We start from the raw sequence: 12,039 nt of genomic DNA on the forward strand, positions 1-12,039 counted from the left end.
TGGTAACATACTTTGCAGACCTGTGACTTGGATACTTGCAGCTGCTAACAACTATATTGCCCAGGCTGGTCTTAAACTCCTGAACTCAAGCAGTCCTCCTGCCTCAGCCTCCCAATGTGCTGAGATTACAGGAATGAGCTACCACTCCTAGCCCAGAACTTTTTCATCTTGCAAAACTGAAGCTCCATATCTATTAAACAATAAAAAGTTCCATAACATTTTGAATTAAATTACTTATATAATATTTGATTATATTCCTGAAGGTTACAGGTTGAATAGACTTTTGTATCCCTCCTGGAGTTTCACACCTTGAGGGTGTAAGATGTTTTATGTGAAAAAAATTTACTCAGATATGTAAAAGCTCACACTTTCAGATCTATCCAAAGAAACCGGTGTCTACATTCCTCCCTCACCTATTTTTTTTTTTGTAAATACTTTAAGTTCTAGGGTACATGTGCATAATGTGCAGGTTTGTTACATATGTATACATGTGCCATGTTCGTTTGCTGTACCCACAAACTCGTCATTTACATTAGGCATTTCTCCTAATGCTCTTCCTCCCCCATTCCCCCACTGCATGACAAGTCCCGGTGTGTGATGTTCCCCGCCCTGTGTCCAAATGTTCTCATTGTTCAATTCCCCACCTAGGTGGAGCTGAGAACATGCGCGTGTTTGGTTTTTCTGTCCTGTTTTGGTAGTTTGCCTCAGAATGATGGTTTCCCAGCTTCATCCATTTGTCGCTCAAGGAGTGAATCATCCTTTTTTATGGGGGCTGCATAGGTATTCCATGTGTATAATCTTCCACATATTTCTTAATCGAGTCTATCATTGATGGGGCATTTGGGTTGCGTTCAAGGTCTTTGCTATAGTGCCTGCAATAAAACACATGTGCATGTATCTTTATAGTAGCATGATTTATAATCCTTTGGGTATATACCTAGTAATGGGATCACTGGGTCAAATGGTATTTCTAGTTCTAGATCCTTGAGAATTGCCACACTGTCTTCCACAATGGTTGAACTAGTTTACACTCCCACCAACAGTGTAAAAGCGTTCCTGTTTCTCCACATCCTCTCCAGCACCTGCTGTTTCCTGACTTTTTAATGATCGCTATTCTTAACTGGTGTGAGATGGTATCTCATTGCCACTTCACCTATTTCTAGTTCCAAGTCCTAGGCCAGCTAGCCTTTGGTGCTTGCCCCAGCAGGAAGAATATGTCATGGCTGCAGTATGAACAAAGATGCTAAGACAGCAAGCTCCTGGTATGCTTAAGGTGGTCTGGGGAGAACGTTAGAAAGATTTATGTAGAGGAATAGTTGTGCCAGATGATGGAGGACCTAAAATATCAGGTACAGGGTTTCAGGCTTTATCTTGTAGGTGTCAAATTTTGATTGCAGTATCATGATGAAGGCACTGCTTTAGGGTAATTGCTCTGGTCCATGGCGGGTGGTTTAGGGTGGAGAAGAGAGATATTGGAGAAAGGGCCTGTGCAAGGGTTAATGCAATAACCTAGGCTTAAGGCACTAAAGGACAGAACAAGGGTGATAAATGGGGTGGAATGAACCAATCATATATGATCAAGATAATGGACAAAAGGGTTAGTGGGAGTTGGGATCTAATTGGATGGATCTGTATAGCATGGGGAAGTTGGGGATGTCCCCAGGGTTTACTGTGGGTAATGTCACTTATAAAATAAGGCCATCTTGACCGGGCGCAGTGGCTCATGCCTGTAATCCCAGCACTTTGGGAGGCCAAGGTGGGCGGATCCCCTGAGGTCAGGAGTTCGAGACCAGCCTGGCCAACATGGCAAAACCCTGTCTCTACTTAAAATACAAAAATTAGCCGGGTGTGGTGGTGAGCTTCTATAATCCCAGCTACTCAGGAAGATGAGGCATGAGGATTGCTTGAATCTAGGAAGCAGAGGTTGCAGTGAGCCGAGGTTGTGCCATTGCACTCCAGCCTGGGCAACAAGACTGAAACTCCATCTCAAAAGGAAAAAGGAAAAAAAAAAGAAAGAAAGGCCATCTTAAGAAAGGAGGAAATGGCTTGGGGAGCTGTGAGACAAGGTGATAATGTAGGCTTAGATATTTTCTGTATGTGGAAGCAGAGCAAACACTAATTTGGCAGAGTTTTGTGCACTGGAGCTCAGAGCTAGAAAGAATTGGGGACCATCAAAATTTGGTGAGAACTGAGGTTGTGAGAAGAGATGAAACTGCCAGAAATGAGAGAAAAGGAAGGAGAACCCAAGAGTCAAACTCTGGGTATGCCTATAACTAGGAGATGAAAGAAGAAGGGCATTGGTCGCCAACATATGAGAATGATGAAAGTGTGATGTTATGGAGGCTATCAGAAACTTTCAGAAGAACTATGTTAGTGAAGCTCAGCTACAACTGACGTAGGGCTACGGTGTCCCAGGTCCTTGAGAATACACGAGGTTGTTTCACTTAACCTACTAAAAAAGGTCAAGGCACAATAAAACTAGGAACAAGTCCAGTAGATTTGACAAGGACCAGATCACTGACTCTTAGGGGCAGGAAGGAGTGAACCTACACTTCAATGAGGCAGGAATGGTTGTTGTGGAAGGAAAGGACAGCCCCTGCAAGAGGTCTGCCAGGTTTACCTAAAGGAAGAGGAGAAACAGCAGAGGCTGGCAAAGGTGCTTTTCCTGTTTCTTCACTTTCCAGGATAGGAAGACATTTGGGCATATTTGGAGGCAGAAGGAAGTGAAGGTATAAAAACCAGCGAGTAGGGACAGGACTGAGGATGGCCTTAGGCTAAGGGCCTTTTTCTTCCAAAACTGAAGGACAGGACTGGCCTTGTCACCTGTGGCAGTCTCTTTTGAGATGGAGGTGAGACGACTGAATAGAGGAAGCAGGGAAAAGCGTTCTGCAGAGCCCGTGCTGGGGGAATTAGGGCTTAGATAACACTGGAGGAGGTTTAATTCAGCTGCTCTGGGCTGTGCATGAGGAAGTCAGCCAGAGAAGACTGTGATAACTCCTTCCTCTGTTATCAAAAGTATTGGACATGGCAATTTGGTGGAATTTACAGATCTCAAGGAAGACATTTGAATGTAAGTACAGACACTATACGCAGTCCCAGACATCTGACTTTTTGATTGCCTGTTGTTACAAATTTGCAGTATCTCCATTACTTTCTGGTTATGGTAGCTCTCAGAAGGGGACTTTATTTCAGCAGAGTTTCATATTGTGTTTATAATCTCTTACTACTACTAGCAAAGTCCTGGAAGATGGGCTTAACCTCTGCAATGTGAGCACGCAGAAGAAAAATGGTCTTTAAAGTCACTCAGCAAAAACTCCAGGAAGGCCCCCTAAAGCTCCTGGGTCTGGATATTTTAACAAACATTACTGTGTATATACCTGCCAAAGTGAAGACACAGTGAATTAATTCCATACAAAAAAGTAAATTCAGCTGGGAAGCTTAAGCATATTCTCCTTGGCATCAAAACCTTCATGCACATACAGTAATAGGAACATGTGACAGCCCCATTGCTTTCTGAAGTTTTCCCTTTCCCAGTAGGCATTAGGCATTTTTGTTGTCTCAGCAATGTTCCTAACCACATGCAGCCTATTGTGTGAGTTTATTGTACATGCCATTACATAGTGGTGATGACTTGATTAAAAGTCCTTACACTTCTATGATGACATCTTGACTTCTGCACTTAGTAAAGGCTCTGAGCAAAATACATATCTTAGGGTCAGTCTATCCAATGAGTAGACTGATTTGTTCTCAATATTAGAAGTTTTGAAAAGAGAGCCAATAATTTGAAACTCTGTCAGGAGTGGTCCAAAATCCAACAATGGGTAGCACATTTATAAGTCAACTCAAGATGAACATAAAAGGGTAATGAAAGATTACTGGCCACGAAAAGAGAGAAGAATCCATTCTTCAGGCTTCTGGCTACACTTTCTATAATGCACACAAATGTAGGGACTACCTAGAATTTACTTTTAATTGTTATTCTTTATATTATTCCAAATGAGTATTCCCTTATCTAGCTCTAGGCATAGTTGGATGAGCACATCTCTGTGTACACAAGTGGACCCTGGTGAAACTACTCATGTTAAAGTTAGCCATGTTCTTTTAAAAATCAGTATACCACTTGGCATTCATAGGCTCAAATAACATCAGTGGCTAAAATGTTGTGGAATATATTTGACATTACTATCAAGAATGAATGTTAGTAGTTTCTTACCAACATTGGTAGTACCTTAATCCAAAGATACTTGGATTAAGTACATTTGCTTAATCCAAGTTTCTGAAACAAATGAATTAGCTGTTAAAGATATCTTCAATGGCTCCCAAGTTGTAGTAATATTGACAGCTCATAATGCACTAAGATAACATTTGATTTATTGAATTGTTACTCTAAAGCAGGGGTCAGCAAACCATAACCTATTTGCCAACTTTGGTCTGCCATCTATTTTTTTTTTAATTTAAAAATAATTAAGTAATTGAATAGAAATAATTCAATAATTCAAACAGATTCATAGGAAGTTGCTATTATAGAGAGGCCCTGTGTATGCTTTAGCCAGTTTCCTCCAATGAGTACCTTTCACATAATGTGCAATATCAAAACCAGGAAACTGACATTGGTAAGTGTCTATGTATATTTCTATATGATTTTATCACATGTAGATTCACATAGCCACCACCAATACAGACTATGCCATCATCACAAAGATGTCCCTTGTGTCACTCCTTCATAGTCACACACACACCTCCCTGCCTCCACCATCCCTAACCCCTGGCCGACACTAATTTGCTTCCAACTCTTATTTTGTCATTTCAATAATGTTATATAAGTGGAATAATATAGCATGTGATATTTTTCAGACTGCCTTTCTTTTTATTCAGCATAAGGCCCTTGAGATCCATCCAAGTGGTTGAATCAATAGTTTGTTCCTTTTTATTGCTGAGTAGTATTCCACTGCATAGATGTACCATTGTTAACCATCTATGAGAGGACATTTTGGTGGATTTCAGGTTCGGCTATTACAGATAGTTGCTATGAACAAATGTGTACAGGTTTTTGTGTGGATATAAGTTTTCATTTCTCTGCGACAAGTGCCCAGGAGTGCAAGTATTGGGTCATATGATAAGTATATGCTTAAGTTTTTGAAGAAACTACCAAATTATTTTCCAGGATAGTTGTACCATTTTATATTCCCATCAGCAATGTATGAGTATTCATTTCTCCACATCCTTACCAGCATTTGGTGTTGACACTAATATTTATTTTAGCCATTCTGATAGGTGTGTAGTGTCTTACTGTGATCTTAATTTGCAATTCGCAGATGGTCAGTGATGCTGAGCAAATTCCATGTGTTAGTTATTTATCTTTTTTGGTGAAATTTTTCTTCATCTCTGTTGTCCATTTTGTATTGGATTATCTTTTTGCTGTTTAGTTTTGAGACTTCCTTATGCATTCTATAAGTTGTCAGATAGGTGGTTTGCAAATGTTTTCTCCCAAGCTTGTCTCTTCATCTTCTTTATCAGATCTTTTGTAGAGCAAAAGTTTTACATTTTGATGAAGTCCAGTTTATCATTTTTTTCTTTTATGGATCATGCTTTTGGTGTAAAGTCTAAACATTCTTTGCTTAGCCTACATCTTAGAAGACTTTATGTTCTTTTCTTTTTTTTTTTTTTTTTTTTTTGAGATGGAGGCTTGCTCTCTCCCCCAAGATGGAGTGCAGGGGCGCGATCCCAACTCACTGCAAGCTCCACCCCCCGGGTTCACGCCATTCTCCTGCCTCAGCCTCCCGAGTAGCTGGGACTACAGGCGCCTGCCACCACGCCAGGCTAATTGTTTGTATTTTTAGTAGAGATGGGGTTTCACCGTGTTAGCCAGGATGGTCTTGATCTCCTGACCTCGTGATCCACCCGCCTCGGCCTCCCAAAGTGCTGGGATTACAGGTATGAGCCACTGCGCCTGGCCGACTTTATGTTCTTTCTCAAAGTTTCATATTTTACATTGAAATCTATGATCAATTTTAAGTTTTATATATAAAGTATGAGTTTTAAGTAGAGGTTCTTAAGTTTTGCCTGCCTTATATCATACCAATTGTTCTGGTGCCATTTATTGAAAATACTTTCTCCTTTTGCGCCTTTGTTAAAACCAGTTGACAATATTAGTGTGAGGCTATTTCTGGTTCTCTGTTCTATTCTATTGATCTATGTGTTTATCCATCCACCAGTATTGCACTGTCTTGAAAGAGGGTAGCATGGTTCCTCTCACTTTCGTTTTCTTTTTCAAAATTGTTTTAGCTACTCTAGTTCTTTTGCCTTTCCATATACATTTTAGAATTAGCCATAGCTACAAAAAATATCACTGGGATTTGGCACAAATTGCTGCCCAGCAATTGAACTAAGTCCAGCCATTCTGGTATCAGCTAGTGGCTGTGCTATGGCAGTTAAGTTGGGCACAAAATTTCCCCCAAAGGCACAGCTATAATTTTTCAAGTAAAATTGAGATACTGCTAGGGCCAGGCTACTGCCCTCTCAAATATATCATTTCTATGTGACTAGCAAGGCCTGTTGGAGCCTTTCCATCTGGTTAATCCTCCAATTAAGAGTTGACCCACCCTAAAGTCTAGATGTCAGACCAGAAGTCCCAAGATTTCCATGGGTTAGGTATTCAGTTTTGAGAGCTGCACATTAATAGCTGCCTGTTTTTCAAAGTGGATGCTGTTTGATGGTTGGGTCAGGTAGGTGGCCACACTGGGTTGGAAAAGGCCTGAGTGCTCTGACTGCCATTCAGTCAGTCAGCAATTTCCCTTTCTCCTCCTGGGTTTCTGTATCATGTCTGGAGGACCACCTAGGAGGGGTCAGAGACATGTTGGGGAGCAATTTACACAGCCCATTATTACCTCTCTACATGTGGGAGCCCTCAAAAGGGAGAATCCTACTGACAATCATCAGACAGGTAAGTGTGGGCATACAACACATCAATTCCATTGTACATTTAGACTTAGAAGCCAATTTACACTGAATCACCCAAAAGGCCCCACCCACAAAGCTTCCCTTCCTTACCACAGAACATGTTAAAAAGCCTTTTCCATCACAGGAACACAGACCACAGACCGACGAGTTGAATATGTGTGCAAGTCAGGGGCTACATGTGGCAAATGAGTGCCAGGTCACATTATCTCCCAGCCAGGAGGGTTGCAGAAGAGGCTGTCTGTGGGGAACAAACAATTTTCAGCCTTTTTTCTCCTTTGGCCTCTTGCTCCAGGATCAGTGCCGAAACACCGACAACTACCTCTCCTGTGGCAGTGGTGAGCCCCTACAACATCCAGAAAGAACTGGGGCCCTGGGCTTCTATTTTCTCCCATGCACACCACCACATTTTACCCCGAAGTCTTTGGTACCTTCTGTCACTCCTGCACCCAGCACCTTGCCCTCATTACTGGCTGAATCGGCTGTGGTCTGCTCTGCACTTTTAGGCATGGCATTTCACTCACTTCGGCATTTGAATAGTGTTGCAACTGCCTGCAGCTCAACCAAATAACCTTCTGTTTTCAGTCTACCCAAGGCTCTCAATCGAACAGCAAGGTTCTTATTGATAACACCATTTATTTTACGTTTTGGGACTTGACTCAGCCACAGGAGTTGTTGACTCCTTATCTTGAAAACATCCCTTCCTCTGCCTGCCTGCAGGAGTAACAAAGCACCATCTGCACTGTTTGTTTCAATCCTACCTCTTATTGCTAAGCCTCTAAACACTGCCTCCTGTTCATGAATAGATAGGACAGTGGGAACTCTTAATCTCCACCAACCCTCGCCCTATATCCATCATTAGGGTTAGAGCATTCACTACCAGATCTCAGGGAGTCTTACATTCCAGAACCTGGCCCATGGTTTCTTTTTCAGAATATCATGTCTTTGTCAGCATCCCATCCTTGTTGCCAAAACTCTCAGTTCCAGGATTTCACTTGACCCTACTGACAAATGAGTAAGTTAGCCTGTTACAATCTCAAGAATGCTGACAGAAGACATGAGACTCCTGGGTTAGAGGCAAAGGACTTTATCACTCATGGCACAGCCCTCAGAACGAACCTCAGCATATTCACATCAGTTCCCCTTGTCTCCAGTTTCACAGGGGCAATGCAATGGGCCTGGATGGATAGTAAGCACACGGTGGGGTTCATGTTGCAGTTCAGCTAACACTGAGTGTGAGGAATCCACTTCTTAAGCAGTTAAGCCTGCTCCTTGACCACAAGTTACTAGTTACGTTAAGTCCTGAGATGGCTCAGGCAAAACTGTCAACAGGGCCTTGCAGTCTTGGCACACCTAGTAAGATAGGAGGCCTGACTGTATCCTCCAACAATTATCCTTTTTGTGCTTTGGCTTTGTTCACTCTCATGTATTTGTCTCTCAACCTGTTGTATACTGATGGCTCACACAGGCTAGGCACTTATGCAATAAATACTTAATGAGACAGCTGGCTAAGAGATGAAGATAGCTTGATCAAGAATATTGTCAAATTGCAGTTTCAAAGAGTGCAGAAGAGTAATTCCTTCAAAAGTTTGGCCACCACTCAATCTGTCAGCTACCTGTGAGTCCTAAGTGGAACTGAGGTCCAAAGGAAACTTTTCTGATTCATCTTTAAGAACTAAGTGTACTGCCAGTTCCTAATGTAAGGACTATCACATAATATAGTCTAGAAAGAGCCACTTCTTCTTTCTAGAAAGAAATCTTTCATTCTGGTGAGAAGGTTGTAACAACTGACAAGACAATATAATGTTGCCAAGGAGAAGACCCAGTAATTATGCCTGTAGCACAATGTTGAGATGAAACAACTTCTGGGCCAGGCACAGCGGCTCTCACCTGTAATCCCACCACTCTGGGAGGCCCAGGCAGGCGGATTTCTTAAGCCCAGGAGTTCAAGACTAGCCTGGGCAAGATGGCAAAGCCCCGTCTCTACAAAAAATACAAAAATTAGCCGGGCGTGGTGGCATGTGCCTGGAGTCCCGTAGGAACTCACCTGAGGTAAGAAAATCACCTGAGCCCGGGAGGTTGAGGCTGCAGTGAGCTATGATCACAATACTGCACTCCAGCCTGGGTGACAGAGTAAGATCCTGTCTCAGAAGAAAATTTAAAAAAAGGAAAGAGAAAAAAAACAACAAAACAAAACAAAACTACTACTCAGTCCAAGAGCTGAGTACATGAAACATTTTTTCCTTTGGAGTTATTTCAGACTTAAAACACCCCCGAAGTTTGTATTATCACTTAATAGTTAGCTTCCAAGGTTTTACTCTTCAGAGATATACTATCACTGCTTTTAAATTATGATCAAACTTTAATAAATTCCAGATTGTAATTAATAACACGTAAATGATAAGTATTTGAGGACTCAAAGGACATAAAAAATGAGATTAGTAGCTGTAATGAACAACAATTAAGGAATAATTCAGCCTATGAACATTAGTAGTTAAGCTTCAGATCCACACAATGAAAGGCATAAATAAAATGACACCACTTTAAACAATTATCACCGGGAGACCCCATGAAGCACCAGCTGGGGCAAGGTCAAATGTCATGGGTTGTTTTGGTAACTCATAAGGGACACAGAAAGAGAAGCAGGCGTTTTTATTCATATGGCATAAAACGTTTTCTTTCCTAAGCAATTTCACAAAACATATCTTAAAGTTATTTTCTATGTATTTCTATTAGTGTTCAAGAAAAAATAACATTTTCTCCTGAAAGCTATAGTGATGTCAATAAAATGAGCACTGAAGTCATAATGTTTTAACACATTGTCATGCAGTGTTTCTGTATTTATAACTGGGATACAAAATGCTCAGTGAGTGGCTAGTGTAAAAATATTAGGCACTAATCAATTACATGTAAGAACCAAATTGATCCCATCACATTGGAGGGATTTAATCTGAAGAAAATCAGCTTTCTGACTTGGTTAAAACAAAGTCTATAATGTAATGAGACAAGATGGAAGTAGTTTAAGTAATAAATGTTTAATCAAAGAATTTTACATATTATTAACAGCATTCATTTGGCCAAACATCTACACGTTTGTAGAATCCTACTGTATATAAAGTGGGAATGTATCAAGTATAGACTATGAAAGTGCAAATAACAAGTCAAGGTTAGATTAACTTTTTTTTTTTACATTATAAAATTAACTTGTTTACAAAATAGGCTTTGCCAAACTTCATTACTGAATTGTAAAGTCAATGACTGTGTTGTTTTTAAAATATGTACCAAGGAAATACAAATTGGATAATGATCATTTTTCATGCTCAGGAGAGAACAGCACAGAAATAAAGGATACTGCACAAGGAGCAAGGAAACCAGAACCCATTGTGTACACTATCTTCACACAGAGCATTCTTTCTCACCTTAACTGCAGTTGTGCAAGATGCCTCAATGTGATGCAAAGACTCTATATTGGAAAAATTACAACTTGGTCTAAAAACTTATTGGTGTTGATATTTTAAATCCAAAATAAATTTGTAAAAAAATCCTTTAATGGACTATTTCAGTTTAATATACAGTAATACACTGTAGATAAAGTTAGTATTTCCCCCCACTAACTTTAAGAGGGATTGATATCAATGTTTCTGATCACTGGAGAAATAAAAACTAATGTGGACCTTTGATATCCATGGCATAAGAGGATTTCCACTACAGTTTATCCTAAGAGGATCTGGGGAATATTAAATATTCTAATATAGTGTCCTAGCAATATGAATTTTAAGTACAAGAATATTTCAAAATCAGGGTTTAGAAAAAAAAGTAATCAAAAACCATAATCACATCTCTTGTGGATAACAATACTAATATAACTTTTTACCCAGCCCAGGATTTGCCTGTACAAACTCAGAACTGAAAGTTTGGTATCTGTAGATTTCTGGTAACAATCTGGCAAAACACTAAATTGGAGGGTTGTACTTATCTATTTTGCTTATGTTATGCTAGTTTTGATAATATTTAAGTAAAACAGCCATTCCAACAGTTTACTCTAGTTTTAATTACACACTGTACCATTGTATCTTAATTACAACTAAGACCAGTATTTTCTTCACAGTAAGACACCGATAACTAGGAAGTTGATTTTTTTCAACACTAAACAGTAATCACACAGCAAATGAGTATTGTGCAATAGAATAAACACATGTCAGCATTTGCTAATTAGGCAAACAAACTGATGAAACATTTAGTTGTTATATTTAGTGTAAAAGCAAGGCCATGGGTGGTTTTATGGAGGTCTTTGCAATTCATAGCATAGTTACTTCAGAAGAGACATTGAAATTTGAATTACTCACTTATTTAACTGGCAACTATCCATTTAGGTTAGGCAAAGGCACGGTAACATGTTGCGCAGGATGTTTTATTGAATTTCTTAATAATCGTGGGATTTACTATAACTCATGAAAACTCCACTTTTTTTTCTATTTTATAAAACACCATTAAAAGTAATTGCACCCATCAGTAATTAGAATGCACTGTAAAATTGTGAAAACAAATAACTATGATTGCACTTCCAATAAAGTGTCTCTTAAAATACAGCACCGCTGTTGCTAATCAACTGTATTTTAATATTAAAATAAACTGTTTTTAACAGCAGCATTAGGTTTAGTTAACTTAAGCTACAGGCTACATTTATATAAATGCAGTCTCCATGGCAACAAAAACCCATTTAATTCTGGAATATCATTGCTACCAAGTGGCACCTTTTACTCCCGAGAACGCTGACACTGCCCTGGAGCACTCTAGGATGCTGCACACCTAAATGCCTTGTTAGTCAGCGCACAAGTCAGAGTTTGGCACAGTTGGACTGTAAATAGACATGAAAGGAAATCTTTGATTCATGTGAAATTAAAACTAATTACACTTGTGGTAGATGTGGTACTAAAGAGACTTCAATTCACATTGCTCAGACAAAAAGGAAGGAAGTTACGGAAGAGCACGAAGAGATTGAAGACATATATGTTATCGGATCTATCCAAAATAAATTTCTAGAATGAAGAAAACTTTTTTTTTTTTTTTTTTTTTTTTAAA

This window comes from Rhinopithecus bieti, unplaced genomic scaffold, assembly GCF_001698545.2.
Source record: "Rhinopithecus bieti isolate Rb0 unplaced genomic scaffold, ASM169854v2 scaffold_5191, whole genome shotgun sequence".
Taxonomy (NCBI): Eukaryota; Metazoa; Chordata; class Mammalia; order Primates; family Cercopithecidae; genus Rhinopithecus; species Rhinopithecus bieti.